Source organism: Pituophis catenifer, unplaced genomic scaffold, assembly GCF_029215685.1.
Source record: "Pituophis catenifer annectens isolate HBS135680 unplaced genomic scaffold, rPitCat1.0.hap2 SCAF_3, whole genome shotgun sequence".
NCBI classification, from domain to species: Eukaryota; Metazoa; Chordata; class Lepidosauria; order Squamata; family Colubridae; genus Pituophis; species Pituophis catenifer.
The window spans coordinates 39,834,826-39,847,765 of NW_027256883.1; the positions used below are offsets into that span (position 1 = coordinate 39,834,826).

General features: G+C 35.0%; 1 protein-coding gene across 3 annotated transcripts in view; it reads right to left on the bottom strand.

Moving 5' to 3' along the window:
* Positions 1 to 12,940, bottom strand: part of CHD7 (chromodomain helicase DNA binding protein 7) — a 192,259-nt gene that overhangs the window by 177,808 nt on the left and 1,511 nt on the right. For 2 of the 3 annotated variants that reach the window (XM_070940526.1, XM_070940527.1), the window contains exon 2: positions 11,901 to 12,003. The gene's annotated coding sequence lies outside the window, so the exon portion shown is untranslated. Of the gene's footprint in view, positions 1 to 11,900; positions 12,004 to 12,855; positions 12,925 to 12,940 lie in introns of those variants that run through there. The other variant, XM_070940528.1, reaches the window with a different exon arrangement.

A 12,940-nucleotide genomic window follows, 5' to 3' on the forward strand; every position in this document is an offset into this window, starting at 1 on the left:
TTTAAACTGTATTACCATGCTAATTTGTTTAACATGGGTCTCAGAGTGGATTATATCTCCTTATGGCTCAGCTAATTCTATAGAAGGTGTAAGATTTCCAGATGGTCTGCATAAATATCTCTGGTTGATACAAACAGAAATAAACGATTTATAAGAGATCATGCAATAATAAATAATATATTGATGGTACGAACATAGAAAAATAGTAAGTCCAGATTTCTCTCTTTTCACTTCCTATTAAATGTCCATTTATTAAAAAATGTGTTAAGAAATTTGTTCAATGGTGACAGACAACTACAAACAGTCATTGGAACTCAATATTTATATATGATAACTGCAATGAGACTATTATATCCTCAAAAGTGGAAAGATTCAACACCACCCACAATGGAGGATTGATTGGTGAAAATGATGAAGTAACTTGCAAAGACAGCTAATTTAACTTCCTTGATCAGAGAAAAGACAGTATCTACATTTAGAGCTGCCTGGAAACCCCTTATAGACGATTTGCATGAAATGGAAAAAAATGCACTTATGACTTGTGGTTTTAATGATTAGAAAAAAAACTGGATACTGGAAAAAAGTGAATATTTTTTTGTAATCAATTTTTTAAAGAGATAATTTTGTAATCATACATATATTTGCTGAAGTTTCGTTACCATAAGATACAACCTTTTGATACTCTTGTTTCAAAATAGTCTAGTTTACCTGACATTTTATCTTCAAAGAAGTAGCATAGCACTATAGCACAACATTAGAATTGTACAACACAGCGCTAAAATTGTAGAAATAAGGGTAAAAGATTTAATTTTAAAATCTTTTAGCAGTGATGGTGAACCTTTTTGGCACTGAGTGCCCAAAATGGAATGTGTGCGCGTGCCAGAAACTCGAAGACCACCTGGCAGGTGCACGCATTTGCACCGGCTAGCTGGTCTTCAGGTTTCTGGTGCTCCAGCGTGCACAAAGACCAGCGCTGGAAACCAAAAGAGCAGCTGGCGATGGGGTGCGTGCCCAGAGAAGGTTCTGTGTGCCACCTCTGGCACGCATGCCATAGGTTCGCCATCACAGTCTTATAGCATGCAATTTATCCTGCTTTATTGTATATTGGTGAACTATAAAGTCAGAATCTGAACAAGAATCTGAAGAATCTGAATCTCAGAATCTGAACCTGCATGATCAAATGAATGCAGAGCCCGAAAGCATTAACAGAAATGGGAAAATAATAATTTCAGGGTAAAAAGAATATTAAATTTATTTTGAATAGATTGTGAAATTGGATAATTTCTTCTCTAAAAATTGTTGGAAATATAATGAGCAAGTCAGATCGTTTTTTCCATATCTGGTGGCAACGTTCTAAAGCTCAACAATTACACTGAAAATTACACTGAATAACAAAGATTTTGTATCTTACAGATTTTTGGCTGCTAATCGTGAAAATCACTTGTAACTTAGCTTATCAAATACTGTTTTATAGAAATCTTCCGTCTTTGTACCTTGGCAATGTACATCCTTCAATACCTATTGGCACATATGAAAGAAACATATAAAAACATGGTACTGTTGTTGAAGTACATCTAGTATACCAGATACTGGAGATAAGTCGTGGCTGTACTGCTTGGAATGCATCTCGGATATACCAAATAATGTTACATATGCAAATGTGGAAGTCATGCAAGAGAATCACATTACATTAAACTGTAAAATGGCCATTTTGAAACAATTTGATTCCAGAATAGAAATATGTGGCTCATGAACCTGTTGACCTGACAAAGATATTTTGCATCCACTTGCAATGATGAAAAATTTTGTTAAAGTGATGAACAAGGAAAGTGAAGTTTAAACTATTTGAGATTGAAGTTTCGAAGAATAATTGATGCCAAGATTAAAAAAGGCATTTTTGTTGATCCATAAATCATATATATCATCAATGACTAGCAGTTCAAAGATTTGTTAGTAGGGCCAGAGAAATTTGCCTAGAAACCATTCATGGATGTAGTTGAAAATTTTCTTGACAATTACAGAACACCAACTACTGTATTTTTCAGAGTATAAAACATACCGTATTTTTCGGAGTATAAGACGCACCTTTTCTCCCCCTAAAAGGGGGTGAAAATTTAGGTGAGTCTTATACACTGAATGTAGCCCGCCCACCCACTGGCCCCCATCCTTTGGCTCTGCCTCACAGCAGTTGCAAGCTGCTCCTTGCAACCTCCTTGCAAGCAAACAGCAAGAAAAAACTGCTCCTTTCAGCGTCAGCATAACCTAATTAGCACAAGTTGATTGAATCGGCCTCCCGACTCTCAGTTGATTTGCTCTCAGCTGTTTTGCGCAGGGCTCTGCTCCTTGCTGCAAAGAGGTAAATTGCTGGAGCAGATTTTTTCCCCCTTGTGCTAACCAAACTATGCTGAAAACGAAAATGAAAGTAAAGCAGGCTGTTTGCTGCAACAAGGCAAAATTGCTCAGAGGCAGAGGGAGATTTCTTTTTCTTCTTTTCCTCACCAAAAAAGGTAGATGCGTTTTATACTCTGGTGCATCTTATACTCCAAAAAATACGGTACCTTATTTTGGGGGAGGAAAAAAAGAAAAAAAAATTCTGCTTGAGAGGCTCTCCTTTTGAGGGGCAGCCTCCAAAAGCTCCAAAAGCTAAAGAAGCTTCTCTTTGCAAAGGGAGCTTCTCAAATGGACCTTTTGGAGGCTGTTTGAGAGGCTCTCTGTTTGGGAGGCTGCATTTGCAGCCTCCAAAAGCTCCAAAAGGGTGGGCGCTAGCGGGTGGAATTGAGTTACATTCAATGTATAAGACGCACCCAAATTTTCACCTTCTTTTGGGGGGGGGGGGGGAAAGTGCTTCTTATACTCCGAAAAATACGGTACATTCCACTGGTTGACAAACTTCTTACACCATAGGAGACTATGAAATGTCACTGAAGATCCATTTTCTGCATTCACACTTGAATTTCTTTCCCTATAATCTAAGTGCAGTCAGTGATGAAAATGGTGAAAGGTTTCACCAGCACACTGTCACAATGGAAAAACAGCATCACAGCAACTAAAATTCTTCATTGCTGGCTGGCTATATTATTGGACACTGCACCAAATACAAATGAAATCAACAAAAATACTCTTTTATTCCTGTTGAACTCATGCAGCGTCGAAAACATTATGCAATTAAATATATTACAGTTATTAAAAGTTTATTTCATTATTTCTCAAGATTCCTACATAATAGAATTATTCTGAAATTATATTTGTATTCAGCTTGAAGGTGGTCTATCATAATCACCAAATGTTTTTCAAATAGCAAAACTTTTGAAACAATATTTGTTGTCAACCGTTGTTCATATTAGAATGAAACAAGTTGTAGAAATAGAAATCCTATTCCAAACTGACACACTTATTAAATTTTGCTAAACTACATATTTAATCTAGGTATAATGAAATTACCTTTATACACATTAATTGCCACAAGGTTATTTTCTGCTTCTTACTGGAAAGATCATTTAATTCTCCCACTAAATTGTGAGAATATGATTTTTTGCACTTTAAATCTCACATCAAAATTAATCCAAAGTAGAAATCATTACTGGACAATAATCTGATATATTGATATCTACCTCAACCAGGGGTGAAATGCTCCCGATTCGGACCAGATCACCCGATCCAGTAGCAATGGAGGCTACTGGTGGTTCGGAGAACCGGTAGCAAAATTCCCTGCCCCCCCCATGCCCAGCTGAGCCACGCAATCATCAGAGGCTTTTTTTTATTATTTTAAAAGCATTTTTTCTACAACCTCTTGGGCCGAAAAAATGTTTTTAAAAGTAAAAAAAAAAAGCTTCTGATGATCGCGCAGCTCAGCTGGGATCATCAAAGGCTTTTAAAAGCATTTTTTCTACAACCTCTTCAGAGGTTGTAGAAAAAATGGTTTTAAAAGCCTCTGACGATCCCAGCTGAGTTGCCTGATCAGCAGAGGCTTTTAAAAGAAAAAAAGCCTCTGCCGATCAGGCAACTCAGCTGGGATTGTCAGAGCCTTTTGAAAGCATTTTTTACAACCTCTTCACCGAAGAGGTTGTAGAAAAAATGGTTTTAAAAGTAAAAAAAAAAAAATTGGCCACGCCCAGTCACATTACCCCCCCCCAAGCACGCCCACAGAACCGATAGTAACAAATTTTAGATTTCACCACTGACCTCAACCAATATTTTGGAAGGAAGAAGGGATTATATAGAGTGTTCATGCTGCTTTCTTTTATGGGATATTTAAATCCAAACATACTTTCAGTTTTGACTTTGTATTGTAGCTTTTGTGTGGGGTGGTGATGTATATTATGTTGACTATGGTTCTATTTACCTTTGCTTATACCTCAACCATGTTTTAAGCTATTTACAATTTTCATAATTTATTACAGTAATGATACTAGAAAGTCACAACCTCATTGATTTTTTAGTTCCCTTGTTTACTTATTTATGCTTTGTTTGTACTTTTTATCTGTTTTCTATTTTCTATTTGTGTTTATGTTTTCTATTTTCTATTTGTGTTTATGCGCTTTTCTAAAAAAAATTAATACATTAAAAATGACCTAACCCAATGGATGTGGTCAGTGGGGTCTACTTTATGATAAGACAGACCTGACCACAGACATGAGTTTTAGGAATGCAGTGCTACTCAGTGATGAATACTGTCACTGTTATGTGATGATTCACGCCTATGTATTATGAGCAGACCAATTCCCTACAGATTGCCAATTAAAATTAGTTGCATATTAATGAGGCTCAGCATCAAAAAGGGAAAACTTGACCTAAGTATACTAGAGAGGACATTTGAAGAAAAATATAAAAAATGTACCAATGAGAACTCTTACATAATTTTAAAAACTATTAAATTGTAGTCAATTAAGTTTCCATACATATACATATAATTAGTAGTCCTGAAAACATCATTGTTCATTTAGCAGATGTTCTAATAAATCTTACAACAGATAAGTGTGTGAAAACATACTTAGGATTCTGCATGTGGCTTCATATACTTGTTTCTATCATACTTTAACATCAAACTTTTTGTTCAATCAAAATAATAATAAAAAAAAACATTATGTTCCCGTGTTTTTTTTTTATTCTTAGAAAAGCTAGAAAACCACTATCAAAACATCTTTTCTGAAAAGAGGATATTCTATCAGTACAGACTGGGATTTAATCTCTCCAAAACAGCAGTTTTGAGACTATGGATCAAGTGAATCCAAGGTAGCATAACTGGCTTCCAGTTGGATTCCAGGTGCGATTCAACATGCTGGTTATCACCTTTAAAGTTCAAAATGGCTCCTGACTGGGTTATATGAGTGACTGTTTTTTCCCATATTCATCTGCCTGTTCAAACAGATTGACCACGATCAACTTCATTCAGGTCCTAGAAAATGAGCATTTTCAATCGCTGACCACATGCTCTAGAATTCTTCCCTTTTGAGACAGAGTCTATTCTTTTGTCCCGAGTTTCAGAAGAGCTGCCTTTCCACTCTAGTCCAAGAGAAAGGTATGCTTTTAATATTGTTGTGTATTAGTGAACATATGACTTTGGGTTTTTTTTTTAATCTTATGATGCTGTTATAATCATATTTTTTAAATTTTATATTATATATTTTATTATATTATATTATTTATATTGCATATTAAATATTATATAATATTTTTATATAAATATAAAAAACCCTTGGTGATTTTATTTATTTGTATTAAGAGTTTCTAATATGGTTCTGATTGTTGGTCACTCATAGCCTTTGGTACACAAATATTACTACTATAAATGAGGGAGAGAGGAATAATCAATTGCCTATTCTGCAAAATATTGGAAGATAACAAGTGTGGTCTTGTCTACAAAAAGAAAGAAAAGGAAGGTTCAGAACACTACAGACCAGTCAGTCTGACATCAATATTTGGTCTAGTGGTTAAGGCACCAGGCTTGAAAGCAGGAGACCATAAGTTCAAATCCTGCGTTAGATATTAAAGCCAGCTGGTTAACTTAGGGCCAGTCACTCATTCAGCCGAACCAATCTCAAAGAGTTGTTGTTGTGGGGAAAATAAGAAAAGGAAGGTGTGCTGAATGTGTGCCACCTTGAGTTATTTGTAAACATGTATAAAAATAATAAACGTGAGAAAATAGATAAATAAACAGATAAATAAATAACTGAAGATTGTACAGCAGATCCTAAAATCTGTAACCAGTAATTACCAGACACCAGCATGAATTTGTAAGAATATATATCATCATATTAATCTTACTTTGAATTCCTTAGTAGATTATGGGAATGCTCAACTGAATCTTAACTGAGTAAAGTATCTGACAAAAACTTTTAAGATATTCTGATTAGCATTCTACTTACATATGAGCTAGATATCATGTCTAGTAGGTAAAAGCACAATTGACTTGACCATAACAATCAATTATTGTTAATCAGCTGTTCTTCATAAACTAAAGTATCAAGTGGTGTGCCTCTCAATCAGGGCAATATATTCTTCCTATTATTTTATTAATGAATTGAATTAAGAAATGAAGTAAATTAAATTTGCAGTGCACAAAACCGGACAAGATAGATTCTATCTATCTAGCAGGAAGAAATAAAAGAAAATATTCTTGATGGTTAAAATGGTCTGAAATAACTACATGGAGTAATGTTAAGCTGCAAGAAAAGTATATTTTCAAATCAAAAGAACCACTTTATTATATCTTTCATTGCTTAACTCAGCTCAAGTTCTGTTATCCCTAATGGGAACTAAATTTTAAAAACAAATCAGAAAACCCCCAAAAGCTGCAGAGATAAACTACAAGAAGAATACTGGAAATTTCATATGAGAAGAAACTAAGAGAAAAGGCAGCAGGGAGATCAAGACCTATTAAATAATTCCAGAATGCAGAATAGAGAACAATGTCTTGTTATAGAAAAGCAAATTGTAGGCAAAATTTAGGAGCAATCAAGGTAGCAAGTTTTCCTTCAGTGTATGTATTCAAAAAGAGGGTAGATAGATTTCTCTCACAGATACTATACGAATTTCTACAGTGAGAATGCACTATGTCAAAAAGATATTCAGTGTCAGTACAGTTTCAATAAACTGTCCATAGTTAATGATACTGAGCTATGTAAAACAGAGAAACTCAAATTCCAAAATTTCTGTACACGTATACCACTTTCCACATATTTTTAGATTAACAGAGTTGGAAGGGACCTTGTAGGTCATCTAGTCCAATCCCCCACCCAAGCAGGAGACTCTACACCATTTCCGATAAATGGCAGTCCAATCTCTTCTTGAAAGCCTCTAGTGATGAAGCTCCCACAACTTCCAAAGGCAAGCTGTTCCATTGGTTGATTGTTCTCACTGTCAGAAAATTTCTCCTTGTTTCTAGGTGGAACCACTCCTTGATCAGTTTCCATCGATTATTCCATGTCTGGCCTTCAGATGCCTTGGAAATAGCTTGACCCCTTCTTCTCTGTGGCAGCCCCTCAAATATTGGAACACTGCTATCATTTCAGACATAAGCACTAAGATCAAATTTTTACAAGCTTGATCAAGTTAACATCTATAGTGAAAATTCTTCCATGTCTGCAGAAAGATCTCATCAAATACTCTTACAGGTTTACTCATTCTGAATATTCATTCTATGTCTGAGATAGAATAAATACAAATTTCAATATTCAAATGCGCTTTTCACTGTTCAGTCTATCATATTCCTATTTTCTAATTTGAAATTCAGTGCTCTTAACTTTGGACTTGGGTTTTGGGACCATGGAAATCTCTAGGATAAGTACTATTTTTGCCATTACTATTTTTCAAGTTCCTGCTGAACTGATATTCCCTAGTGCAGGGGTGTCAAACTCACATCATCACAGCAGCATCATGTGACGTATCGGGACTTTTCCCCTCTTCGCTAAACTGTACTTGGGCGTGGCCAGGCGTGACTCATCCGGCCCATGAGTTTGACAGCCCTGCCTTAGTGTGTTAATTTCAAACCTCTGTTTTCTAATTCAGGACTACGTCTTTTATCTGAACATATATCATAGTTTTTTGGGTATGTTATATAAGCCAGATTCACTTGCTTAGGAGTTATGGATAGATATTGTTCCTTCTATGTACACATTATAATTCCATACACTCTATCTTGGAATACTTGAAGCCCAAACAGGGAAACTTTGCCAACAATTAGACAAGCATGAAATACTGGCAATTAGGTTTAAATTCAAGGATCTCATGAGGTCAAACACTATATTTTGGCTTAGCGAACATCAAAATACAGGTAGCTCTCGATTTACAACCATTCATTTAGTGACCGTTTGAAGTTACAACACTGAAAAAGGTGACTTATGACCATTTTTCACACTTATGACTATTGTAGCACCTTCACAGTCATGTGATCAAAATTTAAACGTTTGGCAACAAACATGACAGTTGCAATTTCCCTGGGTCAGGTGATCACTTTTTGCAATTTTCTGACAAGCAAAGTCAATAAGGAAGCCAGACTTAACAACCATATTACTAACTTAATAACTGCAGCGATTCACTTAACAAATGTAGCAAGAAAGAGAGTAAAATGGGACAAAACTCACTTAACAACTGTCTTGCTTAGCAAGATAAATTTTGCACACAACTGTGGTTATAAGCTGAGGACTATCTGTACTATATTGGTAGAATCAGCTTTATAATTCAACTGATTTGATCTAATTTCAAACTGATTTACCACAATATCAGAAATTCTGATTCATATGGTTGTTACGAAAACTATAAATGTTAAAAAATGAATTAAAAAGTCCCAAATGAACAAATAAATCTTATATAGCATATAGCCTACAGAAAATAACCAAACCAATTCCATTTTAATATATGGTGGACACTACCTAGTCTTTATTCTTAATTTAGGATTTTAAAAGATCACAATTATACTTTTTAACAGTCTAAAATTTTCAAGTATTCACCTAAATTTACATTTACAGAATCAAAAAGATAGTACTGAAACCCAGAAATGAATCACTACATAAGTGCTTAAGAATTTTGGAATGTATTTCAAACTTTAGAATATTTAATTCAGAAAACTTTGTAGATATTAGCAATTATACAAATCATTGATCCTCAGGATAAAAGAATATTGTATTTTACTTCTATTTTAATGTGAAAACAGTGGATGGACTCATAATTTATTATATTCTATAATATGATCTAATTAGTTTGGGTCTGCAGTTGGATAAATAGACAGTTGTAGCTTATTTAAGAAACCATAATACATTGTTAACAACTAATCTGCTTTGAACATAAGATGATAAGGTCATGCTACAAGATGTGCTGGTGAGAAAAACTACATAATCTTTCCAATCAAATACTGTACCTAAATATTTCAGGCTGTAATCCTAAAAATACTTACCCAGAAATAAGTACTGAAAAAGCATATATACACTTCCATTACAATGGGGAGGGGGGGGGGGACTTACAATAAAAGAGGCAAGCATGTATTCTAGTGATGGCTTTCTGAATATTATGTATATTTTGTACTTGTTATCTCAGTTATCACTGAATGTATATAGTTGTAATTGAATCTTATAGTAATAGACAAATATGATAAAGCATCAATACAGTATGATTATCCAAAAGAACATTTCTGGGATACAATATTTCTTTTGCCCCTAAATCATTATGTATAAAACGTAATGGTTGCTTCAAAAAATGTTGACTATCTCTCTGAAATAAACTAAAAACAAATAGACCATTCAGATATGGTTGATTGTAATGCATGGGATCAGTACTTGTTCTAATCACCTCAAAACATTAAAATTGCTGCCAGACATATCACTGAATAAAAGTTCCTAAATTGAGGGTATCTGGTATGTTCCACAGCAAGAATTGTTCTGCACTATGTGGTAATCATGCTTGTTGTGGGTTCAACTGTGTTTCCTCAAAAGAACATGAAATCTGATATGCAATTTCAAAACACCCACATACAACTGGAATCTCCTATTGAACTTTAGTTTCAGGAGCTATGTACAGATGTCTAAGATTGTGCATAATTTGCACGGTTGCTCAAAATGTGGCAAATAGAATGTCCACATAAAATCTAGAGCCATATTGAGGTAGATATGAAGTTTCTACAACCCAACATGACTGAAATGACTAGATTCATAGATCAAAACTTGAAGGTAAATCCCTACAAAATGCTTTGTTGATCTCCATTTTTCACATCTCCCCAAAATAGCTTACAAAAGCCCTCCCCAGCAAGTAATACCACAGAGCTTCAAATTCTATTACCTTTAGAAATCAGCCAAAATTTACATCTATCACTGTCTCTTAGAGGGAAAGATATTGTTTTATTTTCGAATATTATGCTAAGTTCAAAGGCTGAGCATAACTGTAAAGATAAGGCAGACATTCAAAATGGTTAAGGGTATTTCCCTGTCCTGTGCTGCAGAAAACCTTAAAACGCCTCTCAAGAATCTACCTCCACCTGAACTTTCAGCAACTGAAAGATGCTTTTAGCTTTACATCTGTGAATCTTCAGCCACATAACATATATCTAATATCATGGGTTTTTTCCCTAATGGTTATTGTTTTATATGTGAAAGAATATTTCCCATTTAGAAACTGTAGATTTTTCAACTTTCCTAAATCTGCAATGTGAACTGTGGGAAACTGCAAGGTTCTTTTTCTACATAAGCTGAAAGAGTTTCTGTTCAACTTCCAGATTCAAACAAAATTAACAAATAAATGCTTTATGTTATAACAGTGCAGTCTGAATCTTCGAGAATTTTTCTATCAATCTTCAAAATCAGCAATCAATACAATCTTCTTGCCTTGGAAGAGTTTTAGAATAATAATGTCATAAAATTCTCAAGTTACTGTGAGTTATTTGCTACAATAGAGATGATTAAAATATCTCTTCACTCATAGAAAGTTTTTAGATGTGATGCATTGCGTTTGAAGACTCATTTATTTACAGATCTTAAATATGTCCTGTATCTTATTTCAACAACCATTTATTTGAAAAAATCAATAAAAACATTTTCAACAATAACCTATTTAAAAATTGCATGAAAAAGGTAGCAAGAGTTTGTAAAACTTGTATATTTCTAATTAAACTTAGGAAATTGATAACATTTACAAAATGGGCTTCCCTAAAAGTAGTAACATAGTAAAATATAATAGTAAAAATATGTTATTTGTGTATCTTTAAGTATACAGATGTTCTAAAAATGTTGAGTTCAGGAAGAGTAAAAAAAATTTTTTTTGAAACGATACGCTTGCAGTAAGAATTACAGTCAATTTGCAATGATTGCTTTTCTTATGTTTAAAAGAACAAATTTGTCAAAAAAAGTTACATTTTGAATTATTATTAAAATGATGGCCAAAAAAGCAATTTTGTTTTTAAATATGAGTGACAGTTCACCTGTTTAATGCTTAACATATAAATATATCTCACAACTTCAAACCCAGTGAAAAGGGGTTTGAAAGAGATCACTTTTTTCCTTTTCTATTTTAGAACTGGTTATTTCATGATCACTTCATTATTTGCCAATTATTAACCATGTGTTCTTCATAAATCAATCCCACATTTACCATAGTTTTTTGGGGGGAACTTTCATAGTCTTGATACAAGTTGTGGTCTCTGCATATCCTATAAGGGAAGGCAGAATTCTCAGTTGTATTCTAAACAATGTATTCAGCTACATTTAGCTTTCAGCCTTTTTATTATCATTGTCAATGAATGGGGCCCTAGTCAAATTAAGCTGCCATTTTAGGTTAAAGACTGAGAGCCTCTGCTGTTCAGCAGTAAAACAAGCACACTTCAAGCAACAGATGTAGTATTCTAACTGGGAAATTATAAATCATGGTTTCTACAAAAATAATTAACAACACTGATTTTTAAAATTAATAATACTCACACATTACTGCAAACTAACTGGTTTTATAATTGGGATAAATCAGCTACCCATGCTGCTAGAGTCATAGTCACTATGATTTTTTGTCTCCGTTACACAGGATGATCTGTGAGAAAAGAGAAATATTTCATTCAACTTTTATTTTTGTATTTATTGTGCATATTATGATATATAAAAATAGATATTCTTCAATTAAAAAGATGAGTTACCGGTACTGCTCAGGAAATAAAATTAAGGAACTCATTTCTTTTGCAGGACAGGGGCAATTAGTGGTTTGAGATTTTAACTTTCCAAACTGAAATATACAAGGACCAAGTAGTGGGGGGGAAATCACTTTATTTTTAACCTAAGCCTACTAAAAAGCATACTGAACACATCACCAAACAAAAACAAAGGCAAACTAGAAAGAGTAGGCTGTTGCACCTAACATTCCCTTAATATTTCAAAGGAAACTCCCCGTGTCCTGCTACTTTTCTTTTGTCTATTGTCTCCTTAAAGAAACTACTTTCAAGCAAAGCGTGAGCAATATTCAAAAGTGCTTTGGAAAAACTCTCCAATTTACTGCCTACCCAGACCCGTCCCATCAGCCTGATGTCTCCCCAGGACTGCCCCCATTCTCAGTTTAAGAGGGTGTCAAACGCTCCAGGAGAGAGAAAGTGCCCCTTATGCAATACCATCAAGGGGAAAAAAAATGAATGCAGTATAATGATGGCTGCTCCTTCTCCCCGAGACCCACTCACAACACTCTCCCCACCCCCCTCATCAACTCCCCCCGCCAACATCCACCCCTCCAGCGTCCGCTTCTCACTTCCACCAGCCCAGCGCCCCGCACCAACGCACCCACCCACCCCAGCCCGACAGAAACCAAATCCCTGGCAAGCCCCGCGTCCTCGGCTGAATCAAACCTAAACAGACACACTCCCTGACCGCCTGGCCTCAAACCACCTTTTCCGCTCACCCTCAAAATGGCCTTGGTTTCGGGAAGGGAGGGGGAAACTATGGACACCGGAGAAAGCTTCTCGGCGACCCGCTTCTGACCAGGG